The following is an 18,146-nucleotide window of genomic DNA, read 5'->3' on the forward strand; positions in this document are numbered from 1 at the left end:
AAAGCCCACATTATCAACATACACGACCTACATGCAGTATTAACATCATGCCTTCCCCATAAGGTATTGACTATAGTTGGCAAAGAGAACTGCATGCATTCCAAAGATTACGATAAACTTATAAATATATTGCATTGTTTTAATGTAATGCTGAAATATTACGTCCAACAAGCTCCTATAATTTGAAGATTACAGATTTCATTTTATCTTAAGTGACTGATTTCTCTTTTTTTCCTATTAAGTGCAGATTTAGTCCAAAGGTGCAGCTGCTCCAAAGAGTGAAGTTCTTGTAAAAGTTCCACAGGAAAATGTCGACTACTGGAACGCGGCCCCTTCAAAATACGAAACAGGGGAGCAAGCATACCTGAAAGATATGAGAAGATAATTAGATCACTGTATTATAAAGTTGATGTACACATGAATTACCACAGTAGAGTAAAAATAAAAAAGTTCTGTTGATATTGAAGAACTTACACATCATGAATGGTAAACCTAACCTAACCTAACTTCCTTGACATAAGTCTTCAAAAGACCAAACAATCATATCTTTATGCTATCGAGAGATTTATTTTTAAGGAAAGGTGGACGCCAGAGAAATATCAAGTTAAAAAAGCAAACAGCTGGGTACAAAGATGTCTAATGATAAGGTTCACATTAATTACCATAGAAAAGTTTTGGTGATATATCAGATTTTAAACAACATGAAATGGAAAAGACTTCCTTGACACAGTCCAAGCAATCACGTCTCTAGGCTATTAAGAATTTACTTAAAACGTAAGGTGGACACTCTAGGAATAAACAGCTAAAAAAGGGGAACAGCTGGGCACCAAAACATCAAAGTTCAAAGATGCAAGAGAGGATTGTACTGCAACCTGCATTTGGTAGCCTCAAGAAATCACTGGATTTAAATATTTTCTAGTATAGCAGTTTCTCCTTCCTGGATACACACTTCTACTCTATTCTTTTTCTTTCCCACTACTATCCTGACATTGAAGGGTTGGTTCTACGACCTCTCCAATGCCTTCTACCGAAGGCATCCTTTTCCACCAAACCTTTTCTTTCCATATCACCCTCAACCTTACCTCTCGCTGCCTAATTTTCTACCTCCCGCTCGATCTCCTCCCCCTAGAAGGTTCCTCCCAAGGCCTCACTCACTCCCTCCCCACCTTCCATCCACAACACGTGTCTACAACATCTCGGTTGGAACATACTGATCACCTCGGTGATCTTCAATACACCTGCCATTTTTACTTCATCATTTTACAATCTATCAAGCAGTGATATTTCCATTATCCACCTCAGCATTTTCATCTCTCTCTCTCAAGCTTTGCTTGCTATTTTCATCTTAGAGTCTTAGAGCCCACATTTCAAATCCATACATTAACACTGGTCTTACTACTGTGCTATAGAATACAATTTTGATAATCAAAATACTTCATAAATATAATAGCTAACAAGCATGCTCTAATTTCCTGTCAATAAAAGATAGTATGCAGGTCATGGTTATGAAATACAAGCTAGAGTTAGGAAAATTTTGGGTGGATATTTTTAAGCAATAAATGAAGTGAATGTTGGATAACCATTTGTTAATGAAAATAATCTACATGCAACTATATTGAGAGAGAGAGAGAGAGAGAGAGAGAGAGAGAGAGAGAGAGAGAGAGAGAGAGAGAGAGAGAGAGAGAGAGAGAGAGAGATAAATGCAGTGAATGTTGGATAACCATTTGAAAATGAAAATAATTTACATGCAACTATAATATATGAGAGAGAGAGAGAGAGAGAGAGAGAGAGAGAGAGAGAGAGAGAGAGAGAGAGAGAGAGACTCCTGTACCTTTGAAAATTGAGTCAAAATATGGAGAGCAGGCTGCTAAAACACATCGGTGGGCTTCAAACTGAAGTTCTGCTCCACGAAGAATGACATCACAACAGCGAACCAGTTCCCGATGGCTTCTTAATTTCTCATGGCATTATCAGGGAGCAGTGTCAAAGCCATTGCTTTGGGCCGTGGCACCCTAGCAGTACCAGCTGAACTCGGCTGAGTCCCTGGTTAGGCTGGAGGAACGTAGAGAGTGGAGGTCCCCTTTTTTGTTTTGTTTCTTGTTGATGTCGGCTACCCCCCAAAATTGGGGGAAGTGCCTTGGTATATGGATGGATATTTAACATCTGAAAATATAAAATTCAACCTATAGTGTTGGGTTCAGGAAAGTTACATGAACAAAATTATCAGTCAGGGCTAGCTGAAAACATGATGAAAAATTTAGCCACTGAAAAAATAATCTTATATCAGAATTACCTAGGATTTATGCTCTAGCCTTTCTATGATTATTATCATTATTATTATTACTATCCAAGCTACAACCCCAATTGGAAAGCAAGATGCTATAAGCCCAGGGGCTCCAATAGGGAAAAATAGCCCAGTGAGGAAAGGAAATAAGGAAATAAATAACTGGAAAACAAATTAACAATAAATCATTCTAGAAAAAGTAATGTCAAAAGAGATATGTCATATATAAACTATTAACAATGTCAAAAACAAATATGTCATATATAAACTATAAAAAGACTCATGTCCGACTGGTCAACAAAAAAGCATTTGCTCCAACTTTGAACTTTTGAAGTTCTACTGATTCAACAACTGACTAAAATAAAATATACCTGTTTAAGAACATTTTTTTCCATGATGTATGTAAAACCGCTTCTTTCTGTGTGATGCAGGAGCTGGTAAATGAAGTAGATATCTTCTAGGAAGTAGTTTTTCTGATGCCTCTTTTACTGATATGTCCTCTGCTTCATTTCTGGACACACCCACATGACCTGGAACCCAGTAAAACTTTAACTTCCTTGCCTGCAGAACGACAAATATACAGCCACTCTAAAAAGTTTAAAACTAAAGGGTTCATAGGATTTAAAAACTGTCAATGCCTGCAACACACTACTTGCATCACTAAAAATGGTAAAATTTCCCTCTTTCATTAAGGCTACTTTTTTTCAAGAACAGTCAGGATACCATACAGCTCTGCTGTTAACCCTTTTACCCCCAAAAGGACGTACTGGTACGTTTCACAAAAGCCATCCCTTTACCCCCATGGACGTACCGGTACGTCTTTGCAAAAAAATGCCATATTTTTTTTTTTTCATGTTTTTGATAATTTTTTGAAAAAATTCAGGCATTTTCCAAGAGAATGAAACCAACCTGACCTCTCTATGACAAAAATTAAGGCTGTTAGAGCAATTTAAAAAAAATATACTGCAAAATGTGCTGGGAAAAAAATAACCCCTTGGGGGTTAAGGGTTGGAAATTTCCAAATAGCCTGGGGGTTAAAGGGATAAGATAGAGGATGCTAAAGGGAGTGTACATTTATAGCTCAAATGGCAAAATTGGAAGTAATTTGAATTATTTCTAGCAACACAAACCTGGAGCTCTTTGCTGTGGAGGCTCACCTCTAGGTGGGTGGAGGACATAAACCAACTGGCTGGCATCTGTCCCGGGACGACCTCTGTTCTGTGATACCTTGAGAGAGAGAGAGAGAGAGAGAGAGAGAGAGAGAGAGAGAGAGAGAGAGAGAGAGAGAGAGAGAGAGAGAGAATTTCATCAATAATTCTATTTTCCATTCCAAAGGTAAGGCTATGAGAGTTTTATTTTAAGACATCTTATAAATACCAAATATAAAGGGAGTTATTTTAACATCCCACTAACACATACCATATCAGGTCAACAAATGCATAATGACTGCAAACTAAGGTTAATTAAACAAGGCAACAAATAAAAGGAATTACAGGTCCTCGACTTACAAATCTAATTGGTTCTAAAAAACTGTTTAGGTCGAATTGTTTGCAAGTTGAATTTTGTTAAATTTTGGTCTAGGGTAGGTTTAACCTGACTTACAGGCCTAAAATTTCCAGATACAAAACTCAATAAATAGTAAAGTTTCATAGGAAATATTTTAAACATACAAACCGGAGATCTTTAATAGGAGTTTGACTATGGCACAGCTAGAAATGGACGTTTAAGCGTTCAATGAGATAAACACACCAAGGTGTCAGGTCCCATGCCCACCTGATAGGTAGAACTACCTTCACTTTGACCTTTGACCTGGGACTTAACCCTTTTACCTCAGGGCTATTAACCCTTAACCCACATGGGGTTATTTTTATCCCATCACATTTTGCAGTATACTTTTTTCAAATTGCTCTAACAGCCTTAATTTTTGTCTTAGAGAGGTCAGGTTGGTCTCATTCTCTTGGAAAATGCCTGAATTTTTTAAAAAAATTATCAAAAATGAAAAAAAAAATTTTTATAGCATTTTTTTTGCAAGGACGTACCGGTACGTCCATGGGTGATAAAGGGATGGCTTTTGTGAAACGTACCAGTACGTCCTTTGGGGCTAAAAGGGTTAAAGAGTGGAATAAATACATAAGGCTGGGAGGAACGTAGAGAGTAGAGGTCCCCTTTTTGTTTTGTTTCATTTGTTGATGTCGGCTACCCCCCAATATTGGGGGAAGTGCCTTGGTAGATGTATGTATGTATAAAAATCATTTAAGTTTCCACATAAGTTTATGCAATATATAATGCCAAAAGAATAAAAGAAGTTATTATTATTATTATTACTAGCCAAGCTACAACCCTAGTTGGAAAAGCATGATGCTATAAGCCCAAGGGCTCCAACAGGGAAAAAATAGCCCAGTACAGAAAGGAAAAAGGAAATGAACTCCAAGAGAAGAAATAACAATCAAAATAAAGTTTCAAGATAATTAACATTAAATCATATCTACCTTATATAAACTATAACAACTTCATAAAAACAAGAGGAAGAGAAACCAGGTAGAAGAAGCGTGCCTGTAAAAGGAGACTTCTCCTAAGTTGAGTGGAAATCCCTGCATGACCAATCTAACTGGTTTTCCGACTCAGGAAACGTCAATGTACTTTGGTCCTGAAGAGAAGTGAAAGTCATGATTCCTGTTCAACATCCTAACTAAAGATGTTAGGCTAGGCCTCCCTTAGGGATTATTATTATTATTATTATTATTACCTGCTAAGCTACAACCCTAGTTGGAAAAGCAGGATGCTATAAGCCCGGGGGCTCAAACATGGAAAAGTAGCCTAGTGAGGAAAGGAAACAAGGAAATATAAAATATTTTAAGAACAGTAACATTAAAATAAATATTTCCTATATACACTATAAAAACTTCAACAAGTGGAAGTGAAATGAGATAGAATAGTATGCCTGAGTGTACCCTCAAGCAAGAGAACTCTAACCCAAGACAGTGGAAGACCATGATACAACCCTAGTTGGAAAATTAAGATGCTATTAGCCGAAGGGCTCAAACATGGAAAAATATCCCAGTAAGGAAAAGAAATGAGATAACTCAACTAAAAAAGTATTGAATTGAAATAAAATATACTGTATTAATATCAGGAACAACATTAAAATAGATCTTCCTTATATAAACTATAGAAAGAAACTCAAGTCAGCCTGTTCAACATAAAAATGCTGCAAGTTTGAAATTTTAAAAGTTCCGCCAATTCAACTACCTGATTAGGAATATCATTCCAAAGCTGGAATAAAACTTCTAGAATTCTGTGTAATAGTGGAAAGCCTTACGAGAATCTAAATTGGTTTTTCCCAAAGTGGGCAGTGGATTGACATTGTGAGCGGTAAGGCAAAAGTTGTGTCTGGGCGCGATAGAGTCGCAATAAGAGTATTTAAGAAATAACTAGTTTACTTTTTCCTTTGTTTTTGCATAGTCTTATGTCAAAACATGTACGTTTAAAGAATACAATTGTCATAAGAATTATAAGTGAATGCATTGGTCTGTTGCATAGTTCAAAGTGTATCAAGGGAGGAAGGGGTCTCTAGGAGTTCATCTGCAAACCAGGGGGACACCAGCCTGAAAAAGTTTGGGAACCACTGATTTCAGTCCTATAGGACTGAGTGACTGAATGTACATACATACATATACCAAGGCCCTTCCCCCAATTTTGGGGGGTAGCTGACATCAAACAAATGAAACAGAAAAGGGGACCTCTCCTCTCTACGTTCCTCCCAGCCTGACAAGGGACTCAACAGAGTTTGGCTGGTACTGCTAGGGGTGCCACAGCCCACCCTCCCCCGTTATCCACAACAGATGAAGCTTCATAACACCGATTCCCCTACAGCTGCTACCTCTGCGGTCATCTAAGGCACCAGAGGAAGCAGCAGGGCCTACAGGAATGTAGTAGCATCATATGATTAATGAGAATGCATAAATTTTCTCCATACTTCCCCTCGTATAGTTTCAGCCCACGATAGAGACTGTTGTGAGAATGGTTTAACGAGTGCTTAAACTATTGATAGGGTGCGGATAAGATGCCAAGCCCTCTCACCAGTCTGAAAGCTTTACTTATGACCTTTTGGTCCAGGACTGGGGGGGGAAGTTAGCTTATAGTCGGGTTTGTATAGCTATGAATAATTTCTGTCAATAGGGAGACTCACTACTTGGTGGGTTGGTAGTCCCCCTAGAACTGAACTGGTTGGTTCTTCTTCCCTGGAAGTGTCCAACCCCTTGGTCCCATATGGGAGCAAAACAGTGATTCCAGGAAGCTCTTACTTCTCTTTCGTAAGGATGAAAAGACTGATAGGACCTGTCTTGTACACAGAGACATGTATTGGCCAAATGAAAAAACCTTCCCCTACAGATGTCAGTTATGAATAATTTACCTGTATGATGATTAATGGGTTTGTATAGATTCCACCATCCCTCGTTCAGGAAGAAGGTGGAAGATGCCTCTTTAAAGATAAAGAATGGAGCTCTGATGTTTAACTTGAAAGTAGTATGGCAGGATGTAAAAACCCACACCCTTTATTAATCCTACTGTCAATAGTCCAACAACATAAATTTAACCCTACTTTATCGGTAACTGGATATTCAAAGCAAACTACAATCCTTACATCTACAAATGTTAATACCTGTATTAATCTACAACAATAACAACAAATGTAGCTGTTTCTATTCCACTGCAAGACAATGGGATTGAGAAGGTCTCGAACCTGGAGTCATATGCTACGGAATGGGACTTCTTTGGAGCCGCCTTTTGGCTTTAGCTGTTTGGAAACAGCAATTTAGCACCGAACAGGTTTACTGACGTCCTTTTTGAGATAGCAACATCCTTCCTGAGGCCAGGCTATTTTGGCACTTCGAGATCAAATGAAATGCTGTATCTTTTTCTAAATGGGATCATTTTCATCTATAATTCTATTTTTCATTCCAAAGGTAAAGCTATGAGAGTTAAAGAGAATCTTTGTTGATAAAAGCAAGTTTAAATTAATAAAACAAAGATCAAGAGAATTATTAAACAAACCTTCAAGCTTTATATAGGAGACTCATCCTTGGGGAGGAAGGAAGTTCCCGTCCAAACTGGTGAAATTTATCCGGGGAGACCGACACTAGAGTGGTATGCTGCAGACACAGTGAAGGATTCTAACACCTCGTGTACCAGTGGTTCAACAATACCGGTCCATGGTCCTTGCAACAATTGAGAGAGAATTATTATAAGACAATTTTAAATAAATACCATATATACAGGGAGTTACTGTAACACCCCAATAATAAATACCATATCAGGTCAACAAATGCATAATGATTGTAAACGAAGTATAATTAGACAATGCTTGTACAACAAATAAAAGAAATTACATAAGATCCTCAACTTACATAATAATTGGTTCAAAGAAACTGTAAGTTGAATTTTATCAAATTTTGGCTTAGGGTAGGCTTAACCTGACTTACATGCCTGCAATTTCCTGCTACGAAACTCAACGAATATAGCCCTTTCATATGAAATAATATCCTTTTATTGCAAAGGTCATTTTGCTTACTGTATCAAACTATAAAAAACTGCTTTATTACTATATTTCTTTATCTTGTTACAGTGTCTGAACATTTGATACACAATCCGAGATTTCTAATTTCACTTCGATTTGTTTGTAGCTACATGTGTTTATAATTTAAGGACCTCCTCACCAATTTGTATCTATTTAAATTGCAAACCCCAGACCTTTAATAGGAGTATGACTTTGGAACAGCTGGAAAAGGCCGTTAACCCTTTTACCCCCAGGCTATTTGGAAATTTCCAACCCTTAACCGACAAGGGGTTATTTTTATCATCACAATTTGCAGTATACTTTTTTAAAATTGCTCTAACAGCCTTAATTTTGGTCTTAGAGAGGTCAGGTTGGTCTCATTCTCTTGGAAAATGCCTGAAGTTTCTCAAATAATTATCAAAAATATGCAAAAAAAAATGTAAATAGCATTTTTTTGCAAGGACGTACAATTACGTCCATGGGGGTAAAGGGATGGCTTTTGTGAAACGTACCAGTACGTCCTTTGGGGGTAAAAGGGTTAAAGAGTGGAATAAATACATAAGGCTGGGAGGAACGTAGAGAGTAGACGTCCCCTTTTTGTTTTGTTTCATTTGTTGATGTCGGCTACCCGCCAAAATTGGGGGAAGTGCCTTGGTAGATGTATGTATAAAAATCATTGAAGTTTCCACATAAGTTTATGCAATATATAATGCCAAAAGAATAAAAGAAGTTATTATTATTACTAGCCAAGCTACAAACCTAGTTGGAAAAGCATGATGCTATAAGCCCAAGGCCTCCAACAGGGAAAAACAGCCCAGTACAGAAAGGAAAAAGGAAATGAACTCCAAGAGAAGTAATAACAATCAAAATAAAACATTTTAGGATAATTAACAACATTAAATTTGATCTACCTTATATAAACTATAACAACTAAACAAGAGGAAGAGAAACCAGGTAGAAGGAGCGTGCCCGTAAAAGGGGAGATATCTTGAGTGGAAATCCCTGCATGACCAATCTGACTGCTTTACTGACCCAGGAAATGTCAATGTACTTTGGTCCTGAAGAGAAGTTAAAGTCATGATTCCTGTTCAACATCCTAACTAAAGATGTTAGGCTAAGCCTCCCTTAGGGATTATCATTATTATTATTATTACCTGCTAAGCTACAACCCTAGTTGGAAAAGCAGGATGCTATAAGCCAGGGGGCTCTAACTGGGAAAATAGCCCAGTGAGGAAAGGAAAAAAGGAAATATAAAATAATTAAGAACAGTAACATTAAAATAAATATTTCCTATATATACTATAAAAACTTTAACAAGTGGAAGTGAAATGAGATAGAATAGTATGCCCGAGTGTACCCTCAAGCAAGAGAACTCTTAACCCAAGACAGTGGAAGACCATGATACAACCCTAGTTGGAAAAGCAAGATGCTATAAGCCGAAGGGTTCAAACATGGAAAAATACCCTCGTAAGGAAAAGAAATAAGGAGATAAATCAACTGAAAAAGTAAGGAACAATTGAAATAAAATATACTGTATTAAAAAGAGTAACAGCATTAAAATAGATCTTTCTTATATAAACTATAGAAAGAAACGTAAGTCAGCCTGTTCAACATAGAAACACTGCAAGTTTGAACTTTTAAAAGTTCCACCAATTCAACTACCTGATTAGGAATATCATTCCAAAGCCGGAATAAAACTTCTAGAATACTGTGTAATAGCGGAAAGCCTTATGAGAATCTAAATTGGTTTATCCCAAAGTGGGCAGTGGATTGACATTGTGAACGGTGAGGCAAAAGCTGTCTGGGCGCGATAGAGTCGCAATAAGAGCCTTTGAGAAATAACTAGTTTACTTTTTCCTTTGTTTTTGCATAGTCTTATGTCAAAACATGTACGTTTACACAATACAATTGTCATTAGAATTATAAGCGAATGCATTGGTCTGTTGCATAGTTCAAAGTGTATCAAGGGGGAAGGGATCTTCAGGAGTTCATCTGGAAACCAGGGGGACACCACCCTGAAAAAGTTTGGGAACCGCTGATTTCAGTCCTATAGGACTGAGTGACAATGTACATACATACATATACAAAGGCCCTTCCCCCAATTTTGGGGGGTAGCTGACATCAAACAAATGAAACTGAGAAGGGGACCTCTCCTTCTACGTTCCTCCCAGCCTGACAAGGGACTAGAGAGTTCGGCTGGTACTGCTAGGGGTGCCACAGCCCACCCTTCCCCGTTATCCACCACAGATGAAGCTTCATAACACGGATTCCCCTACTGCTGCTACCTTCGCGGTCATCCAAGGCACCAGAGGAAGCAGCAGGGCCTACCGGAATGTAGTAGCATCATATGATTAATGAGAATGTATAAATTTTCTCCATACTTCCCCTCGTAAAGTTTCAGCCCACGATAGAGACTGTTGTGAGAATGGTTTAACGAGTGCTTAAACTATTGATAGGGTGCGGATAAGAAGCCAGGCCCTCTCACCAGTCTGAAAGCTTTACTTTTGACCTTTCGGTCCACGACTGGAGGGGGGGAGTTAGGTTAACCCTTTTACCCCCAGGCTATTTGGAACTGTCCAACCCTTTACCCCCCAGGGGTTATTTTTTTCCCAGCACATTTTGCAGTATATTTTTTTTAAATTGCTCTAACAGCCTTAATTTTTGTCATAGAGAGGTCAGGTTGGTCTCATTCTCTTGGAAAATGCCTGAAGTTTTTCAAAAAATTATAAAAAATATGAAAAAAAAAAATTTTTATAGCATTTTTTTGCGGAGGACGTACCGGTACGTCCATGGGGGTAAAGGGATGGCTTTTGTGAAACGTACCAGTACGTCCTTTGGGGGTAAAAGGATTAAAACTACAATCCTTAAAACAACAAATGTTAACACCTGTATAAATCTACAACAACAACAGCCGCTGTTTCTAGTCCACTGCAAGACATGGGATGGAGAAGGTCTCGAACCTGGGGTTATATACTACGGAATGAGACTTCTTTGGAGTCGCCTTTTGGCTTTAGCTGTTTGGAGACAGCTATTTGGAACCAAACTGGTTTACCGACGTCCTTTTTGAGATAGCGACATCCTTCCTAAGGCCTGGCTATTTTGGCACTTCGAGATCATATGAAATGCTGTATCTCTTTTTCTAAATGAGATAATTTTCATCTATAATTCTTTTTTTCATTCCAAAGGTAAAGCTATGAGTTAAAGAGAATCTTTATTGATAAAAGTGAGTGTAAATTGATAAAACAAAGATGCAAGAGAAGTGTTATACGAACCTTCAAGCTTTATATAGGAGACTCATCCTTGGGGGGAAGGAAGTTCCCGTTCAAACGCTGAAAATTTATCCGGGGAGACCGACACTAAAGTGGTCCCAAAAAGGATCCCAAAACCTCGTGTACCACCGGTTTAACAATACCAGCCGGTCCATGGTCCTTGCAACAAGAGAGAATTATTATAAGACAATTTTAAATAAATACCAAATATACAGGGAGTTACTGTAACACCCCAATAATAAATACCATATCAGGTCAACAAATGCATAATGATTGTAAACGAAGTATAATTAGAAAATGCTGTACTACAAATAAAAGCAATTACAGAAGACCCTTAACTTACATATTTAATTGGTTCAAAGAAACTGTAAGTTGAATTTTATAAAATTTTGGGCTTAGGGGAGGCCTAACCTGACTTACATTCCTACAATTTCCTGCTACCAAAGTAAACAAATAGTCCCGTTTTATATGAAATAGTATCAGGTTACAGGCAAATGTCCTTTCACTTACTGTATTAAATTTTCAACATTGTTTTATTACCAAATTTCTTTATATTTCGGTAGTAGACCCTCTTTCAGGCAAGTTTTGTTGAAAATAACGGCTGCCTCAGTTGCACTGATCTTATATACTCCGTCTTCTCGATGGCTCTTATTATCGTCTTTTCAGGATTACTGCCTACAGCCACTACTGAGAAAAAGTCATCCTTCACGGTGGGTAGTCTAATTCAGGAATTGGCGAATCAAGGTAAATGTAAACTTTACAAATCAGGTAAAAAATACAGTGAACAAGCTATGCATTTTGGGAGTGCTATCTCCCTTCCTCAGGCTTGAGTGTTGGAAACGATGGGAGCTACGTCCTTATGTTTCTTTAACTTATTACAATATATGAACATTTGATACACTACCTGAGATTTCTAATTTCACTTGGATGTGTGTTTGTACCTACAAATGTCTATAGTTAAGGACCTTCTCACCAATTTGTATTTATTTAACCATGCAAACCGGAGACCTTTAATAGGAGTATGTCTTTGGCACAGCTGGAAATGGCTGTTAAGCGTTCAATGAGGTAAACACACCAGGGTGTCAGGGCCCCTGCCCACCTGATAGGTAGCACTACCTTCACTTTGACCTTTGACCTGGGACTTAAAGAGTGGAATAAATACATAAGGCTGGGAGGAACGTACAGAGTAGAGGTCCCCTTTTTGTTTTGTTTCATTTGTTGATGTCGGCTACCCGCCAATATTGGGGGAAGTGCCTTGGTAGATGCATGTATAAAAATCATTGAAGTTTCCACATAAGTTCATGCAATATATAATGCCAAAAGGATAAAAGAAGTTATCATTATTATTATTACTAGCCAAGCTACAACCCGTTGGAAAAGCATGATGCTATAAGCCCAAGGGCTCCAACAGGGAAAAATAGCCCAGTACAGAAAGGAAAAAGGAAATGAACTCCAAGAGAAGAAATATCAATCAAAATAAAAACTTTTAGGATATATAATGCCAAAAGAATAAAAGAAGTTATTATTATTATTATTACTAGCCAAGCTACAACCCTAGTTGGAAAAGCATGATGCAATAAGCCCAAGGGCTCCAACAGGGAAAAATAGCCCAGTACAGAAAGGGAAAAGGAAATGAACTCCAAGAGAAGAAATATCAATCAAAATACAACATTTTAGGATAATTAACATTAAATTAGATCTACCTTATATAAACTATAACAACTTCATAAAAAAACAAAAGGAAGAGAAACCACATAGAAAGAACATGCCCGTTAAAGGAGACTTATCCTAAGTTGAGTGGAAATCCCTGCATGACCAATCTGACTGCTTTACTGACCCAGAAATGTCAATGTACTTTGGTCCTGAAGAGAAGGTAAAGTCATGATTCCTGTTCAACATCCTAACTAAAGATGTTAGGCTAGGCCTCCCTTAGGGATTATCATTATTATTATTATCAATATTACCTGCTAAGCTACAACCCTAGTTGGAAAGGCAGGATGCTATAAGCAAGGGGGCTCTAACTGGGAAAATAGCCCAGTGAGGAAAGGAAACAAGGAAATATAGAATATTTCAAGAACAGTAACATTAAAATAAATATTTCCTATATATACTTTAAAAACTTTAACAAGTGGAAGTGAAATGAGATAGAATAGTATGCCTGAGTGTACCTCAAGCAAGAGAACTCTTAACTCAAGACAGTGGAAGACCATGATATGACCCTAGTTGGAAAAGCAAGATGCTATAAGCCCAAGGGCTCAAACATGGAAAAATACCCCAGTAAGGAAAAGAAATAAGGAGATAAATCAACTACAATAAGTAAGGAACAATTGAAATAAAATATACCGTATTAAAAACAGTAACAGCATTAAAATAGATCTTTCTTATATAAACTATAAAAAGAAACTCAAGTCAGCCTGTTCAACATAAAAACACTGCAAGTTTGAACTTTTAAAAGTTCCACCAATTCAACTACCTGATTAGGAATATCATTCCAAAGCTGGAATAAAACTTCTAGAATACTGTGTAATAGTGGAAAGCCATATGAGAATCTAAATTGGTTTTTCCCAAAGTGGGCAGTAGATTGACATTGTGAGTGGTGAGGCAAAAGTTGTGTCTGGGCGCGATAGTCGCAATAAGAGCCTTTAAGAAATAACTTGTTTACTTTTTCCTTTGTTTTTGCATAATCTTATGTCAAAACATGTACGTTTACAGAATACAATTGTCATTAGAATTATAAGCGAATGCATTGCTCTGTTACGTAGTTCAAAGTGTATCAAGGGGAAGGGGTCTCTAGGAGTTCATCTGCAAACCAGGGGGACACCACCCTGAAAAAGTTTGGAACCACTGATTTCAGTCCTATACGACTAAGTGACTGAATGTACATACATACATATACAAAGGCCCTTCCCCCAATTTTGGGGGGTAGCAGACATCAAACAAATGAAACAGAAAAGGGGACCTCTCCTTCTACGGTCCTCCCAGCTTGACAAGGGACTCAACAGAGTTCGGCTGGTACTGCTAGGGGTGCCACAGCCCACCCTCCCCCGTTATCCACCACAGATGAAGCTTCATGACACCGATTCCCCTACTGCTGTACCTTTGCGGTCATCCAAGGCACCGGAGGAAGCAGCAGGGCCTACCGGAATGTAGTAGCATTATATGATTAATGAGAATGTATAAATTTTCAACATACTTCCCCTCGTAAAGAGTTTCAGCCAACGATAGAGACTGTTGAGAATGGTTTAACGAGTGCTTAAACTATTGATGGAGGGTGCGGATATGAAGCCAGGCCCTCTCCCCAGTCAGAAAGCTTTACTTATGACCTTTCGGTCCAGGACTGGGGAGGGAAGTTAGGTTATAAGACTTGGGTTTGTATAGCTATGAATAATTTCTGTAAATAGGGAGACTCACTGCTTGGTGGATTGGCAGTCCCCCTAGAACTGAACTGGTTGGTTCTTCTTCCCTGGAAGTATCCAACACCCTGGTCCCATATGGGAGCAAAACAGTGATTCCAGGAAGTTCCTATTTGTCTTTCGTAGGGATGAAAAGACTGATAGAACCTGTCTTTTACACAGAGACATGTATTGGCCAAATGAAAAAACCTTTAAATGGGAGATGTCAGTTTTGAATAATTTACCTGTATGATGATCAAGTGCAGATTTAGTCCAAGGCAGAGGGATGAGGGCGAACTAGTTTTCAGGAGCAAGCATACCTGAAAGATATAAGAAGATAGTTAGATCGCTGTATTATAAAGTTGATGTACACATTAATTACCACAGAAAAGTTACGATGAAAAAGTTCTGGTGATATTGAAGAACTTACACATCATGAATGGTAAACCTAACCTAACCGAACTTCCTTGACATAAGTCTTCAAAAGACCAAACAATCATATCTTCATGCTATCGAGAGATTTATTTTTAAGGAAAGGTGGACGCCAGAGAAATATCAAGCTAAAAAAGCAAACAGCTGGGTACAAAGATGTCTAATTTTAAGGTTCACATAAATTACCTTAAAAGGTACCATATAAAATTTTGGTGATATTGAAGATTCTAAAAATGAAACGGAAATGAGTTCCTTGACACAGTCTTCGAAAAACCAAGCAATCACGTCTCTAGGGTATTAAGAATTTACTTAAAATGTAAGGTGGACACCATAGGAATAGTAAGTTAAAAAAGGGGAACAGCTGGGCACAAAAACATCAAAGTTCAAAGATGCAAGAGAGGATTGTACTGCAACCTGCATTCGGTAGCCTCAAGAAATCACTGGATTGAAATATTTTCTAGTACAGTAGTTTCTCCTACCTGGATACACACTTCTACTCTTAGATATTCTTTTTCTTTTCCACTACTATCCCGACATTGAGGGGTTGGTTGCCCGATACGACCTCTCCAATGCCTTCTACCAAAGGCCTTTTCCACCAAACCTTTTCTTTCCATATCACCCTCAACCTTACCTCTCGCCGTCTAATTTTCTACCTCCCGCTCGATCTCCTCCCCCTAACAGGTTCCTCCCCAAGACCTCCTCACTCCCCACCATCCATCCACAACACGTATCTACTTCTCAGTTGGGACACGCTGATCACCTGTCATTTTTACTTCATCATTTTACAATCTATCAAGCAGTGATATTTCCATTATCCACCTCTGCATTCTCATCTCTTACTCTCAAGCTTTTGATTGCTATTTTCATCTTAGTCTAGAGCACACATTTCCAATGCATACATTAACACTGGTCTTACTACTCTGCTATAGAATACTCTACAATTATGAAAATCAAAATACTTCATAAATATAATAGTTAACAAGCATGCTCTAATTTCCTGTCAATAAAAGATAGTATGCAGGCCATGGTTATGAAATACAAGATAGATTTAGGAGAGAGAGAGAGAGAGAGAGAGAGAGAGAGAGAGAGAGAGAGAGAGAGAGAGAGAGAGAGAGAGAGAGAGAGGAGAGAGAGAGAGAGAGAGAGAGAAATGCAGTGAATGTTGGATAACCATTTGTTAATGAAAATAATTTACATGCAACTATAATATATATGAGAGAGAGAGAGGAGAGAGAGGAGAGGAGAGAGAGAGAGAGAGAGAGAGAGAGAGAGAGAGGAGAGAGAGAGAGAGAGAGAGGAGAGAGAGGAGAGAGAGAGAGAGAGGAGAGAAATAATTTACATGCAACTATAATGAGAGAGAGAGAGAGAGAGAGGAGAGATATATAAATGCAGTGAATGTTGGATAACCATTTGTTAATGAAAATAATTTACATGCAACTATAATGAGAATGAGAGAGAGAGAGAGAGAGAGAGAGAGAGAGCGAGGAGAGAGAGGAGAGAGAGAGAGAGAGAGACTCCTGTACCTTTGAAAATTGAGTCAAAATATGGAGAGCAGGCTGCTAAAACACATCGGTGGGCTTCAAACTGAAGTCCTGCTACACGAAGAATGACATCACAACAGCGAACCAGTTCCCGATGGCTTCTTAATTTCTCTAAGCCATTGCTGTTTCTATAGTATATTTAACATCTGAAAATATAAAATTCAACCTATAGTGTTGGGTTCAGGAAAGTTACACGAACAAAATATCAGTCGAGGCCAGCTGAAAACATAATGAGAAATTTAGGCACTGAAAAAATAATCTTATATAAGAATTATTATTATTATTATTACTATCCAAGCTACAACCCCAATTAGAAAAGCAAGATGCTATAAGCCCAGGGGCTCCAATAGGGAAAAATAGCCCAGTGAGGAAAGAAAATAAGGAAATAAATAACTGAAGAGAACAAATTAACAATAAATCATTCTAGAAAAAGTAATGTCAAAAGAGATATGTCATATATAAACTATTAACAACGTCAAAAACAAATATGTCATATATAAACTATAAAAAGACTCATGTCCGCCTGGTCAACAAAAAGGCATTTGCTCCAACTTTGAACTTTTGAAGTTCTACTGATTCAACAACTGACTAAAATAAAATATACCTATATAAGGACATTTTCTTCCATGACGTATGTAAAACCGCTTCTTTCTGTGGGATACAGGAGCTGGTAAATGAAGTAGATATCTTCTAGGAAGTAGTTTTTCTGATGCCTCTTCTGCTAAATCGTCCACTTCTTCATTTCCGGACACACCCACATGACCTGGAACCCAGTAAAACTTAAAACTTCCTTGCCTGCAGAACGACAAATATACAGCCACTCTAAAAAGTTTAAAACTAAAGGCTTCATAGGATTGAAAACCTGTCAATGCCTGCAACACACTACTTGCATCACTAAAAATGGTAAAATTTCCCTCTCATTAATGCTACTTTTTTCAGTAAAACTTAAAACTTCCTTGCCTGCAGAACGACAAATATATAGCCACTCTAAAAAGTTTAAAACTAAAGGGTTCATAAGATTAAAAACTGTCAATGCCTGCAACACACTACTTGCATCACTAAAAATGGTAAAATTTCCCTTTCATTAATGCTACTTTTTACAAGAACAGTCAGGATACCATACAGCTCTGCTGTTATCCCCTTTACCCCCAAAAGGACGTACTGGTACGTTTCACAAAAGCCATCCCTTTACCCCCATGGAAGTACCGGTACGTCTTTGCAAAAAAATGCCATGAAATTTTTTTTTTTCATGTTTTTGATAATTTTTTGAAAAAATTCAGGCATTTTCCAAGAGAATGAAATCAACCTGACCTCTCTATGACAAAAATTAAGACTGTTAGAGCAATTTAAAAAAAATATACTGCAAAATGTGCTGGGAAAAAAATAACCCCCTGGGGGTTAAGGGTTGGAAATTTCCAAATAGCCTGGGGGTTAAAGGGATAAGATAGAGGATGCTAAAGGGTGTGTACATTTAAAGCTCAAATGACAAAATTGGAAGTAATTTGAATTATTTCTAGCAACACAAAACTGGAACTCTTTGCTGTGGAGGCTCACCTCTAGGTGGGTGGAAGACAAAAACCAACTGGCTGGCATCTGTCCCGGGACGGCCTCTGTTCTGTGATACCTTAAGGGATCCTGCACCGTGAGAGAGAGAGAGAGAGAGAAAGAGAG

At 38.0% G+C, this 18,146-nt stretch overlaps 2 long non-coding RNA genes across 2 annotated transcripts in view; both read right to left on the minus strand.

The window, feature by feature from the left end:
• Window positions 1-18,146, minus strand: part of LOC137637481 (uncharacterized) — a 178,299-nt gene that overhangs the window by 123,384 nt on the left and 36,769 nt on the right. The window lies entirely within an intron of this gene.
• On the minus strand, window positions 59-18,120 carry LOC137637482 (uncharacterized). The gene is made up of 6 exons (XR_011043658.1): window positions 18,030-18,120; window positions 17,080-17,238; window positions 16,458-16,621; window positions 2,656-2,814; window positions 1,832-2,163; window positions 59-364 (listed from the first exon to the last, which is right to left on the minus strand). It is a non-coding gene; the product is annotated as an uncharacterized lncRNA (long non-coding RNA).

The sequence above is a fragment of the Palaemon carinicauda genome, unplaced genomic scaffold (genome assembly GCF_036898095.1).
Source record: "Palaemon carinicauda isolate YSFRI2023 unplaced genomic scaffold, ASM3689809v2 scaffold78, whole genome shotgun sequence".
Taxonomy (NCBI): Eukaryota; Metazoa; Arthropoda; class Malacostraca; order Decapoda; family Palaemonidae; genus Palaemon; species Palaemon carinicauda.